The following is a 12,262-nucleotide window of genomic DNA, read 5'->3' on the forward strand; positions in this document are numbered from 1 at the left end:
ACCTTCCCATCGGTAACCTTCTCATTGGTAACCTTCCCATCGGAAACCTTCTCATCGGTAACCTTCCCATCTTAACCTTCTCATCGGAAACCTTCCCATCGGAAACATTCCCATCGTAACCTTCCCATCGTTATCTTCCCATAGGAAACATTCATCAGTATCCCCATTGGCTACCTTCGCTCGGAAATCTTTTATAGAACAGTTCACTGTCTCCCCCGTGTAAACATTTCCATCACCTCACTGCAGTATTCTCGAGCCATAATTACTACGGAGTTTTTAGTTGGAATGTAGATCATGATAATAACAATGAACCTTTTTTCAAGCCAGAGAAATCTTGATAACTAAAATCGATGTTTCGTTTCACTCAGTTCCATACAATGTCCGTTTAGACAAAACACAGTATTGTATTATCTAGGCTAGCCTTGTGAACAATACGATCGCTTTGTCCAATGTAAAAAAACACCTCACTTCCTAAACGCCACGCGCCATAGAGACGTAGTATTTTTGTAAGGAGCCGTATCTCTTCATTTACACTGGTCGTTACCAGGGAATAAAATGTAACTGTGTTACCATGGTAACGCCTCTCAACATGAATTATGCAGACATTTGTCGATTGGGATTCGCGCGCGTCTCCCCAGGGGGAACCGGACGCGAGTGTGATAGACTCGGGTCATTTTTCCGATTCATCAGACTCAGCATTTTTGCACATCCGTTTCACTATCATTAAGCAGAAATTTTTCATTATAGATCAATGTCAGTAAAAAAATAATGGTATATCAGTTCTATAAAAAAAAAAAAACACATAAGATAAAAAAAAAATCGCTGGAGATTCATTTCAGGACTAACCAGGGACCAAGCTTAGATTCGAGTTTTTTGTTTACATCTGTTTTTGACTTGCTTCCTAAATCACGATTTTCGTAATAGATGTCGGCTGCTGACGGACAAAAACTTCACAGCACATGCGTGGAATGAAGGTTGATGGAAATAATGAAAAAAAAAGAAGATATATACGATTGCTATCATGATCTCTGTGGGAAATCTTCTATTTATCTTCGTGAGATATAGCTAGATGTTCAAATTCAAATTCATTTTATTCCCTTTTCACATATTAACGTGATGTATAGAGAAAAACATATTTACAATATAATATATACAATTAAAGTAGTGTTCGTAGTTGATACACGGCACTGTTTCACAACAAGACATTTTTATTTTATAATTAGGACAGATCATGTTATTAATTAATCTGTTGAAAATACACATTTTCATTAGTTTTTTAACATAAGTTATATTCGTTAGTTCGTTAAACTTAATAATATTTGGTCTTGACCAATAGTATTTGTCTATATATAAAATTCTGTGAGGAGATAACGCTGTACATTCAAGTAAATAATGAAATCCATCACCAATTTGTTGACCATTACAATGCGGACGTTTTCTTTCCCTATACTCAATCTTGTGCCATCTGCCAGTTTCAGCAATAAATTTATGATTAGTAGTGCGAATTTTGCGAGGCTGCCTGTTGTTTCCGTTGTCAAAATGCCGGCTCTCATATCAAGAACGCGGCATTAAGTAGCTTATGCACATCAAAGGACGCCTGCACTTTTGAAGCACCTGGTCGTGTTTTGATAATCTTTATATTTATCATATATCGCCATTGTTTTACAGATTTGAGCCAGTATGAGGGGATTTAAGTAGTGCTTCAGATTATTTTAACGCTTATTGGAGCGATTCAAGGGAATACAAGCCATTTCCAGCGATTTTGTCCCTGTATGATAGCGGATTTTTAGACAATCTGTATTTGTTTGTCCTCGCGCCATGTGGTATTTATGAAGAGTAGGCGTTGGTAATGAACAAAGATGGGTATCTTTATCTCGTGCGGTAATTGTAGAGTACATATGGAGATCCATGTTTATCAGAGATATTGGAATTCCGGGAATATTATTTGGTGTGAAATATTGTTAGGCTTCCTAGGCTTCTAAGGTAAGGAAACCGGATTTTCAGTGAAATTCGCCAGTGGACTAGCTACGTGTAGGCCAGTGACTAGGTTAAATTACTTGAAGACCAGTGGACTAGGATACGTTACGTGTAGGCCAGTGGACTAGGTGAGGTTACTTGTAGGCCAGTGGGCTAGGTCAAGTTACGTGTAGGCCAGTGGACTAGGTGAGGTTACTTGTAGGCCAGTGGGCTAGGTCAAGTTACGTGTAGGCCAGTGGACTAGGTTAAGTTACGTGTAGGCCAGTGGACCAGGTTAAGTTACGTGTAGGCCAGTGGGCTAGGTTAAGTTACTTGTAGGCCAGTGGACTAGGTTAAGTAACGTGTAGGCCAGTTGACTAGGTTAAGTTACGTGTAGGCCAGTGGATTAGGTTAGTTACGTGTAGGCCAGTGGACTAGGGTAAGTTACGTGTAGGCCAGTGGATTAGGTTAAGTTACGTGAAGACCAGAGGGCCAGGTCAAGTTACGCGTAGGCCAGTGGACCAGGTTAAGTTACTTGTAGGCCAGTGTACCAGGTTAAGTTACGTGTAGGCCAGTGGACCAAGTTAAGTAACGTGTAGGCCAGTGGGCTAGGTCGAGTTACGTGTAGGCCAGTGGACTAGGGTAAGTTACGCGTAGGCCAGTGGATTAGGTTAAGTTACGTGTAGGCCAGTTGACCAGGTTAAGTTACGTGTAGGCCAGTGGACTAGGGTAAGTTACGCGTAGGCTAGTGGACCAGGTTAAGTTACGCGTAGACCAGTGGATTAGGTTAAGTTACGTGTAGGCCAGTGTACTAGGTTAAGTTACGTGTAGGCCCGTGGACCAGGTTAAGTTACGTGTAGGCCAGTGGACTAGGTTAAGTTACATGTAGGCCAGTGGACTAGGTGAGGTTACTTGTAGGCCAGTGGGCTAGGTCAAGTTACGTGTAGGCCAGTGGATTAGGTTAAGTTACGTGTAGGCCAGTGGGCTAGGTTAAGTTACGTGTGGGCCAGTGTACTAGGTTAAGTTACGTGTAGGCCAGTGGACCAGGTTAAGTTACGTGTAGGCCAGTGGATTAGGTTAAGTTACGTGTAGGCCAGTGGATTAGGTTAAGTTACGTGTAGGCCAGTGGACCAGGTTAAGTTACGTGTAGGCCAGTGGACCAGGTTAAGTTACGTGTAGGCCAGTGGACTAGGCTAAGTTACGTGTAGGCCAGTGGACTAGGTTAAGTTACTTGTAGGCCAGTGGACTTGGTTAGTTACGTGTAGGCCAGTGTACTAGGCTAAGTTACTTGTAGGCCAGTGGACTTGGTTAGTTACGTGTAGGCCCGTGTACTAGGTTAAGTTACGTGTAGGCCAGTGGACTAGGTTAAGTTACGTGTAGGCCAGTGGACTAGGGTAAGTTACGTGTAGGCCAGTGGACTAGGTTAAGTTACGTGTAGGCCAGTGGACCAGGTTAAGTTACGTGTAGGCCAGTTGACTAGATTAAGTTACGTGTAGGCCAGTGGACCAGGTTAAGTTACGTGTAGTCCAGTGGACTAGGTTAAGTTACGTGTAGGCCAGTGGACCAGGTTAAGTTACGTGTAGGCCAGTTGACTAGATTAAGTTACGTGTAGGCCAGTGGACCAGGTTAAGTTACGTGTAGTCCAGTGGATTAGGTTAGTTACTTGTAGGCCAGTGGACCAGGCTAAGTTACGTGTAGGCCAGTGGATTAGGTTAAGTTACGTGTAGGCCAGTAGGCTAGGTTAGTTACGTGTAGGCCAGTGGATTAGGTTAAGTTACGTGTAGGCCAGTGGACTAGGTTAAGTTACGTGTAGGCCAGTGGATTAGGTTAAGTTACGTGTAGGCCCGTGGACTAGGTTAAGTTACGTGAAGGCCAGTGGACTAGGTTAAGTTACATGTAGGCCATTGGACTAGGTTTAGTTACGCGTAGGCCATTGGACTATATTTAGGTACATGTAGTCTTCCATTCATATAGAGACAACTAGTTATCTACTATGTACTACTGTTTAATATTATACTCCTAGTCATTTTAGTGTTATCATATCTGCGATTATATAATTTCGCTTGTACTTGGGTTGTTATATTTTCACATGGCTCTCTGTATTGGTTAGTAGGTATTACTGGCTCGTGTTACCAGAACGAGGCTACAGAAAAAACAACTGAAAAATAGATGTTTAAACGAATTGTTATTCTGACTCAAAATCAATAGAGTGAGGGTAAATAACAAACAAAACAAAGATCTGCATGGATCCAAAAGAGAACAAGAAAAGAACAATGAGAATAAAACAAGGTGTTCCGGAAGATTACGCGTTTTCTGCTTCATAAACGACACCCGCCATACAAATCCAGGTCACGGCGACACCCGACATACAAATCTAGGTCACGGCGACACCCGACATCCAAATCTATGTCACGGCGACACCCACCATACAAATGTAGGTCACGGCGACAACCGCCATACAAATGCAGGTCACGGCGACACACACCATACAAATGTAGGTCACGGCGACACCCACCATACAAATGTAGGTCACGGCGACAACCGACATACAAATATAGGTCAAACCGGCAAGTAAAAGTTCCATTACAAGGGTGATGACTAAGAGCTATTGTTCCGAGTCTTAGATCGTCATGAGGATCTCAATGTGAGTTCATAATCCCATGTGAGCTATAGAGTGAGTATTACACTAAGCTCATTAACTTAATTACAGGAAGTAATAAGCATTGAATTAAATTTCCAAGCACAAGAATATTGATGTTAGTATGATGGTTGTACCAAAGTTGATAGGCATTCTTTGCAGTTGTCTGGCGTCTGGCATTCATCAAGTTATTCTGGTGGCAACCGTTCTACCATAGGGAATTCTCAAGTTGAGTTGGCCCACGAAGCTTGACCGCCATCGCCATAATTCATAGACGTTCGACAACTTGAGCTGTGATTTCATTGTCATACTCTCAATGCTGCAGAAGCATTGCTTTAATAACTTTGACACGGTCGTCTATATAGCGACCGATGTGGCACCACCAGGGAAAGTTACTGCGCATGTCAATGTTGACGTCACCAAACGTATAATCACATTTGACGAACCTCGCGCCAGATCTGCCTAATCTCCCCATAACGTTAATTACAACGGGTCTGTCTACTTTCAATATTCTGTGTCCGTAGTCTCTGACAAGGACGGTTTGGTCGTCCGCCACACATGGACAATGTCGTCCAGGTCCGATCAACTTACACGTAGCTTCATTACACTGAGAATATATCGATTTCTACGTCACAATTGCTTGCTCGTAAACGTAGACGAATGATCGACTGATTTCTGTTGTTGTTATTTCTGATTCGATAATTTGATTGTCTGTCATTTGTCCCAATCACAAGAGTTGACCAGATTTTGTCAAGTGGTTTCCAAGCTTACGGAAAGGATTGAAACCCAGAAAGATGTCAGAAGCAGGTGTTTTAGAGATTTAAAAATGACTTGTGCTAGAATCGAACATTAAACGGCATGGTTTGGTTTTGATATAAACTCTAATGTATTTTTTTTTCCATTTAAATTTGTGCTGTGACGCATAAATTGTCTGTTTGTTTTTTGTTTAACGTCCTATTAACAGCCAGGGTCATTTAAAGACGTGCCAGGTTTTGGAGGTGGAGGAAAGCCGAAGTACCCGGAGAAAAACCACCGGCCTACGGTCAGTACCTGGCAACTGACGCATATCTTTATATAATATATATATATATATATAATATACCTTTTCTTAAAGCAAAAATATATGTATCCCTGGTATAAGATACCTCCTGTAAGGTCATTAGATTAGAATACTGGATACATTTGTAATCGTACTAGTACAGAATGCGTGGATTTTTTTTTTTTCGCGAGGTTGTTATATTTTAAGTCATATGAGGACGGGTGTCAAGGTCGACACCAAACCTTTATTGGTTTATTTTTGTTTAACGTCCTATTAACAGCCAGGGTCAAGTGGAGGAAAACCGGAGTACCCCGAGAGAAAACCACCCGGCCTGCAGGCAACTGTCCCACGTGGGTTTCAAATTCGAACTTGCGACCCAGAGTTGGAGGGCTAGTGATAAAATGTCGGTACACCCGAACTACTGCGGCCCCAGACACCAAACCAAACGCTGTATCACACATACATTCTATATATGTATATATATATATCTAAGGTCTTTGTCCGTCTTATGAGTTATATTTTTTATAGCAGACGTGGGATTAATACTATCTGTCTGGTGTGATGGAATCATGAGTCTAGCCAGGTAAAGCAATATCGAAAATATTTGGCATAGAATACCGTATTTCGTGTCAACGACACATGTGTGTCGCTTATGTGTCGTGAATCTGATATGTCGTGAATCTTATGTGTCGTGAATCTTATGTGTCGTGAATCTGATATGTCGTGAATCTTATGTGTCGTGAATCTGATATGTCGTGAATCTGATATGTCGTGAATCTGATATGTCGTGAATCGTATGTGTCGTGAATCTGATGTGTCGTGAATCTGATATGTCGTGAATCTTATGTGTCGTGAATCTGATATGTCGTGAATCTGATGTGTCGTGAATCTGATATGTCGTGAATCTGATATGTCGTGAATATGATATGTCGTGAATCTGATATGTCGTGAATCTGATATGTCGTAAATCTTATGTGTCGTGAATCTGATATGTCGTGAATATTATGTGTCGTGAATCTGATATGTCGTGAATCTTATGTGTCAAGAATCTTATGTATCGTGAATCTGATATGTCGTGAATCTTATGTGTCGTGAATCTTATGTGTCGTGAATCTGATGTGTCGTGAATCTTATGTGTCGTGAATCTGATATGTCGTGAATCTTATGTGTCGTGAATCTGATATGTCGTGAATCTTATGTGTCGTGAATCTTATGTGTCGTTAATCTGATATGTCGTGAATCTTATGTGTCGTGAATCTGATATGTCGTGAATCCGATATTTCGTGAATCTGATATGTCGTGATGTTGAGAAAATTTTCAGATATCCGTGCGTGTCACGAAGTACATAAATATGCTGTGTCGCCTCTCTTCACAGGTGTAATTTCGTGACGTAAGCGAATTACAATTTCAGTGTGTAACTTAAACTGTATGTATAGCATATCAGCGCTCATATCTTAAACATGTATCTTTAACTATTTGGTTTGCTCGACGAAGTGTTAATATTGCCAGTCCATGAACAAAACTTCTTGATAAAAATGTCGAGATACGCGCGGTACATACTATATAAAAACCGCCAGGGCCCTATTGTTCGAAAGGTTATTTAAGTAATCGCAGTTTAACAGCAATTTTGAAATCCTGCTAAAATCATTTCTGGTAAAACTATCTTCATATTTTCATTTTTTTTTTTTTTTTTTTGCGAAACTCCAGCACTATTCATTCTCTTGGTAGCCTGCCTATTAGTAATTAGTAATTAAGCAAATTGCAGTTTAACAATAGTGTTGAAATCCTGCTAAAATCCTTTCTGTTAAAATTAATTAGCTTCAAATTTTTGGCGAAACTGTAGCTCTTTTTCTACCTGCCTATTTTAAGGAACACACAACACTGTTTTTGAAGTAAAGGAGAAATGAGATTTTCAATTACCAAGAGATTGGGCTAATCACACCTTAAACAACTCGGTCCCGATGTTAGATTTGTTAAAAAAGCAAATTCATATTAAAGAAACTTCCATCAAACTATTTGTTTAACTTAAGGAGGCTCCTGCCTTTTTATACGGAGTTCGAGTGTTTGGTATACAGAAACTGTCAAAACAGTTGATAGATGAATTGAAACTCGCGTATAAAATGTTTACGATTATCAAGGAGGCTCTCATCACACATTTTCTGGCAACCAGTATCTAATAGGAGGGTTTGGTTTCTGCTTGATGTATACAACGTTTCTCAAATGATTGTAATGATATTTATATATAAAAAATGCAGATTTAAATTTGGAAGAAATTTGATTTTCAGTTCAGTGGACCATACATAACTCCACCGTGATTAGTCATACAGTTGAATTGACTTTCAGTTCAGGAGGCGTATATTCAAGACGACTGTTGCATGTGACAGGTCTAAATTTCACTTAAGAACAACTCATTCGTGAAAAGTCTTAAGTCTCAATACCGCCCTTCCATGCACGAGATGTAGCGATAACAAAATTTTCAAAATGGTAGCTATGGCGGCCATCTTGAATGTAACATGGGTCAAAATGTTGTCTTTGACCAACTTTTGGTCACTACTGTTGGTCAGGTAACTGACCAAACAAGATGCAATTAATGATTTGCTTATGCGCCGTAGTATCCTACATGCGCTTACAGTAAAAAACATACCTGTACAAGCAAATACGAACTTTGACCTCTTAAGCAGCGAGTAAAATCACACGAAGTGACAAGTATCTTCCTAAAACAGCACGTGAACGAATGCCTGTTTTAGTGCTAGCGATTAAACCCGAGAATTTATTACGTTCCGGGTGAATTCGGACGTACACGACGTGTTATGTGTCACATGCATAAGGAGTTTGGTTGATTGACAACCCGGATGTTACGAGGGATGGTTGATATGTTGTGAGCCTCGTATTGAAGGATTTAATTTTCGCTGGACATATTGTATTATTTTTCAACATAACCCGCTTCAGTATTTATACACTTTTTTGCCGGCGGTGTTTAAGGGCCTCAATGCCACTTTTATAGAACTCCTCTTATTGGCTGTTCAGAAAGTTATCGACTGCATGCAAGGGTTAGGGTGCCTGAAATAGCTATTTTCAATTTTGGAAATAGATGAAAGTCTGATGGAGCGAGATCAGGTGAATGAGGCGGATGCTCAATCATGAATCGTGAATTTATGGCAGCCGTGGCAATGACAGACTCTCTCACCCTAACCCTTACCGATTTTGTCCATTTTGCAAAAGCCGCTTGTCTTGTTTACTTTAGAGTGCTACCTCGTCGATATAAACTATAGCAAAATAATATGGCAGAAAACGAACTATACCAAGGTTAAATAGATTATGTTCTTGTTGCCATTTAGAAGAAATTGAAGACGAATTTCATTTTTTACTACAGTGTCCATTTTATGCAGAAATTCGTGCAAAATATATTAAGAAGTATTATTATACAAAACCAAGTGTTTTTAAATTGATTAAATTGTTAAGCGTTAATAATGTAAAAGAACTGAATAAAATTGGAAAATTTATTCAGTTAGCTTTCATGAAAAGGGCAGAAAAACTAAAAGGTTGATTGTATATTATTAAAGTTTGTAACTTATTTTCCATATACAATATGTCTGAATTGTCCTGAAAATACCATTATTATTATGATCACTCTCCGTCTGTCATATATTCATCTAATTGTACGTACTTGTATGCATTTATATATATACACATGTTGTAATTTTCTCTTATGGGCTGAAAGGCCTAAGGAATAAACTTGAATTGAAATGAATTGAAATGAAAACTAACCAAATGAGACCAGTCCTTGGGTACACGGCCCTATTTACTAGTCGGGAGAATAGTAGGACTTAAAAAGAGTATCCTTGAGTATCTCATTCAGTACGAGGCTAACAACTTATCAATCAGCCCTCGTATCAGTAAAAATAAATAAATAAAATCTAGAAAATGTAAACATTGATGCCCCCGCCGACACTTGACACCACGAAACACAACATCAGTAGTTCTCACATTGGCAGTTTCTGAGATTAGCTAGCTACATTGCTTCGGGACGGGACGTCATGGCGGAGAATTCCGCAAACAAGAGTAAAACTTCTGTGAATTCTTATCACTGTGTCCTGTGTCTAAAATGTAAATAAAATTTGTAATGAAACATGTCCTTTCGGTTTCATTGTGAAAGTTTTTATTAACATTTTAGGCACTAGAGTTTCTGCTTTACCGGCACCAGCGCAGATAGTTATTAATAGTCTTTAGATAACTTCGAAGCATTTCGCCCATTAGAGAGACAATTTCCCAGAATGCATTATTGTTTTTATCACTTGGAGTTACCACAATAGTTTAATGCGAATATGTCGGTAGATTTGACCCAGCATGAAAAAAAATGTTAAGTATTTCAGTCCACGGAAATTGCAATAAAAGTGACACGGACATAGTAACAAAATCGACAATACATACAAGTCACAAAGACGCCAATATCGTTTTATCTTAATAGATCTGGCGGAAGGATACATCTATACAGTATGTACCGCGTGACCTTTCACCTCCGACTGACATATCACCTCCGGGCTGTCAGTGCGCTCATTATAAAGTAGATACGCACGCTGTTAAGCAGACTATATTTGTGGTGTTTCGTCGGTAGGATATATAATTTTTGTCTACGAATGATCGAGGTAAGTGCACAGGCTCCCGTTGTCAATTTTAAAGAATTCTAAATTATGTTTGTAGCCGACAGGAAAATTGATACTTGTGTTGCACTTGAAATTTGTCGAGAATTCGTGGTTTTCGTCAAGTGTACTTCCGTTGAAATTGTGTGCAGTATTTTTTTTTATCAAAATAAACGCAATTTCTCATCAAGTGCAAACTTCTACACGAAAACTCAATATGCCAAATTCACAACGTAACACCGGGTTCAAATTGTAAGACATTGGTGTTAGTTATAAAATTTAGCTGCTGTTCCAAGATGTGTACAATATTGGAGTTTGACACGTGCAGTGTGTCACTATTACCGGGTATGCTGTTAATGATTTCTAGGATTCGAGTCTGATAGAACCCCCCCCCCCCCCCTTTAGGGACGAGACGAGGGGATTTCAAGCATCTAAACCCGATGGGGAATCTGCCGTGTGTTTTGCACCTTAATAATCTTACCCCTTGATTGAGATTATACGATTCTTACCGTGTAACGATTCAGTTGAAATTCTCGCAATATGATCGGATCGAGTTTTCAGCAATTGGCGGTTTTAAAGAGTGTTTATTATTCGGAATTTAAAGGTTTCTGTAGACGATTGCATGGCGTCACTAGAAATGTTTATTTGTTACAACCAAGGTCATATAAGACAGTCGTTTAATGTACGTTTAGCATTGTCGTCATTTTCCAGTATAAAAATATATGGCGTTAATAGGAACATGAGAGAGGAATAAAAAATGAGTATCAAAGATATTTCCAGACTAAATAGATATACTTATATACTGGGCTTTATAGAAGGATTTGATAAAAATGGAAAGCAACAAGGGAAAATCAACGGAACCCATGTATATTAAAAAGATACTTATCCCCCCCCCCCCCCCCCCCCCAACAAAACAAAAATATTTCTATTATGGATATCGGAGCTTCAAAGACCATAATAGGTATAAGTCCGCTGGTTTGAACCATATTATTTCAGAAAATACTGATTTCAGTTGGTTATTATAGGGACGCCATTTTATAAAGTTATACAAATTTTATTCATGTGTAACGTGATGATGCATTTGCCGGAAGCCGAGAGGCTGACACAGAATACATATAGAAAGGGAAGGACGTACAGGATATCTACAAGGGGATATATATATATATATATGTTATGTCATTTATATACTATTGTTTATTTCTTATTGTTAAAAAGTAACATTTGAATCACAGGGACGTGCGAATTAGGTCACAGTCTAAGTGTTTTTTGATAATAATCAAGGACTTAAAATTTTGTTATAATCTTGATGTGATTTGACTTATTATTAACAGGGACTTGGGACTTTGTTAAAAGCTTGGTGTATGTTAAAAGCTTGGTGTATTTTGAATAACACATGGACTAAGGAATTTTTGTTACGGTGTATTATGACTTATCCTTAACACAGGGACTTGGGAATTTACAATCTTGATGTATTTTGACTTATTATTAACAGGGACTTGGGACTTTGTTAAAAGCTTGGTGTATTTTGACTAACACAGGGACATGGGAATTCGTTTTGATGTATTTTGACTTGTCCTTAACACAGGGACTTGAGAATTCGTTACAATCTTTGACTCATCTTAAACACAGGGAATTGAGGTGTTGTTTTTTTCGTTGAAGGGTGTCATTTTTTTATCGATCGTTAATCTTGTCGCATTAATCGTCAAAAATACTTCGGTTCCTGTCAACTTTTCAACACCAGCTGATTAATCAAATCACGTGTCGCCTCAGGCAGTGCAAAAATAGAAATCTATCATAGTTGTAGCTTTTCACACATTTGCTGACGTCTCTATTCATCAAAATCCAAAATTACTCGTATATAAGCAGTAAGAAAGCAGTGATTTCAGCTATTTCAACAAATGGTAAAATGGTTCTGGTTGGTTCTTTAAATAAAGTTGCGATAATTCTAAACGTGAAAGTTTTAGTCTCACATAATTAACTGAAAAAAAT

At 39.0% G+C, this 12,262-nt stretch overlaps 1 protein-coding gene across 3 annotated transcripts in view; it reads left to right on the top strand.

Moving 5' to 3' along the window:
- Window positions 1-12,262, top strand: part of LOC117326295 (7-dehydrocholesterol reductase-like) — a 41,046-nt gene that overhangs the window by 16,111 nt on the left and 12,673 nt on the right. The window contains exon 1 of one of the 3 annotated variants that reach the window (XM_033882979.1): window positions 10,158-10,279. The exons of the other annotated variants lie outside the window; for them this stretch is intronic. The gene's annotated coding sequence lies outside the window, so the exon portion shown is untranslated. Of the gene's footprint in view, window positions 1-10,157; window positions 10,280-12,262 lie in introns of those variants that run through there. 3 annotated transcript variants of the gene reach the window in all.

Source organism: Pecten maximus, chromosome 4 (genome assembly GCF_902652985.1).
Source record: "Pecten maximus chromosome 4, xPecMax1.1, whole genome shotgun sequence".
Taxonomy (NCBI): domain Eukaryota; kingdom Metazoa; phylum Mollusca; class Bivalvia; order Pectinida; family Pectinidae; genus Pecten; species Pecten maximus.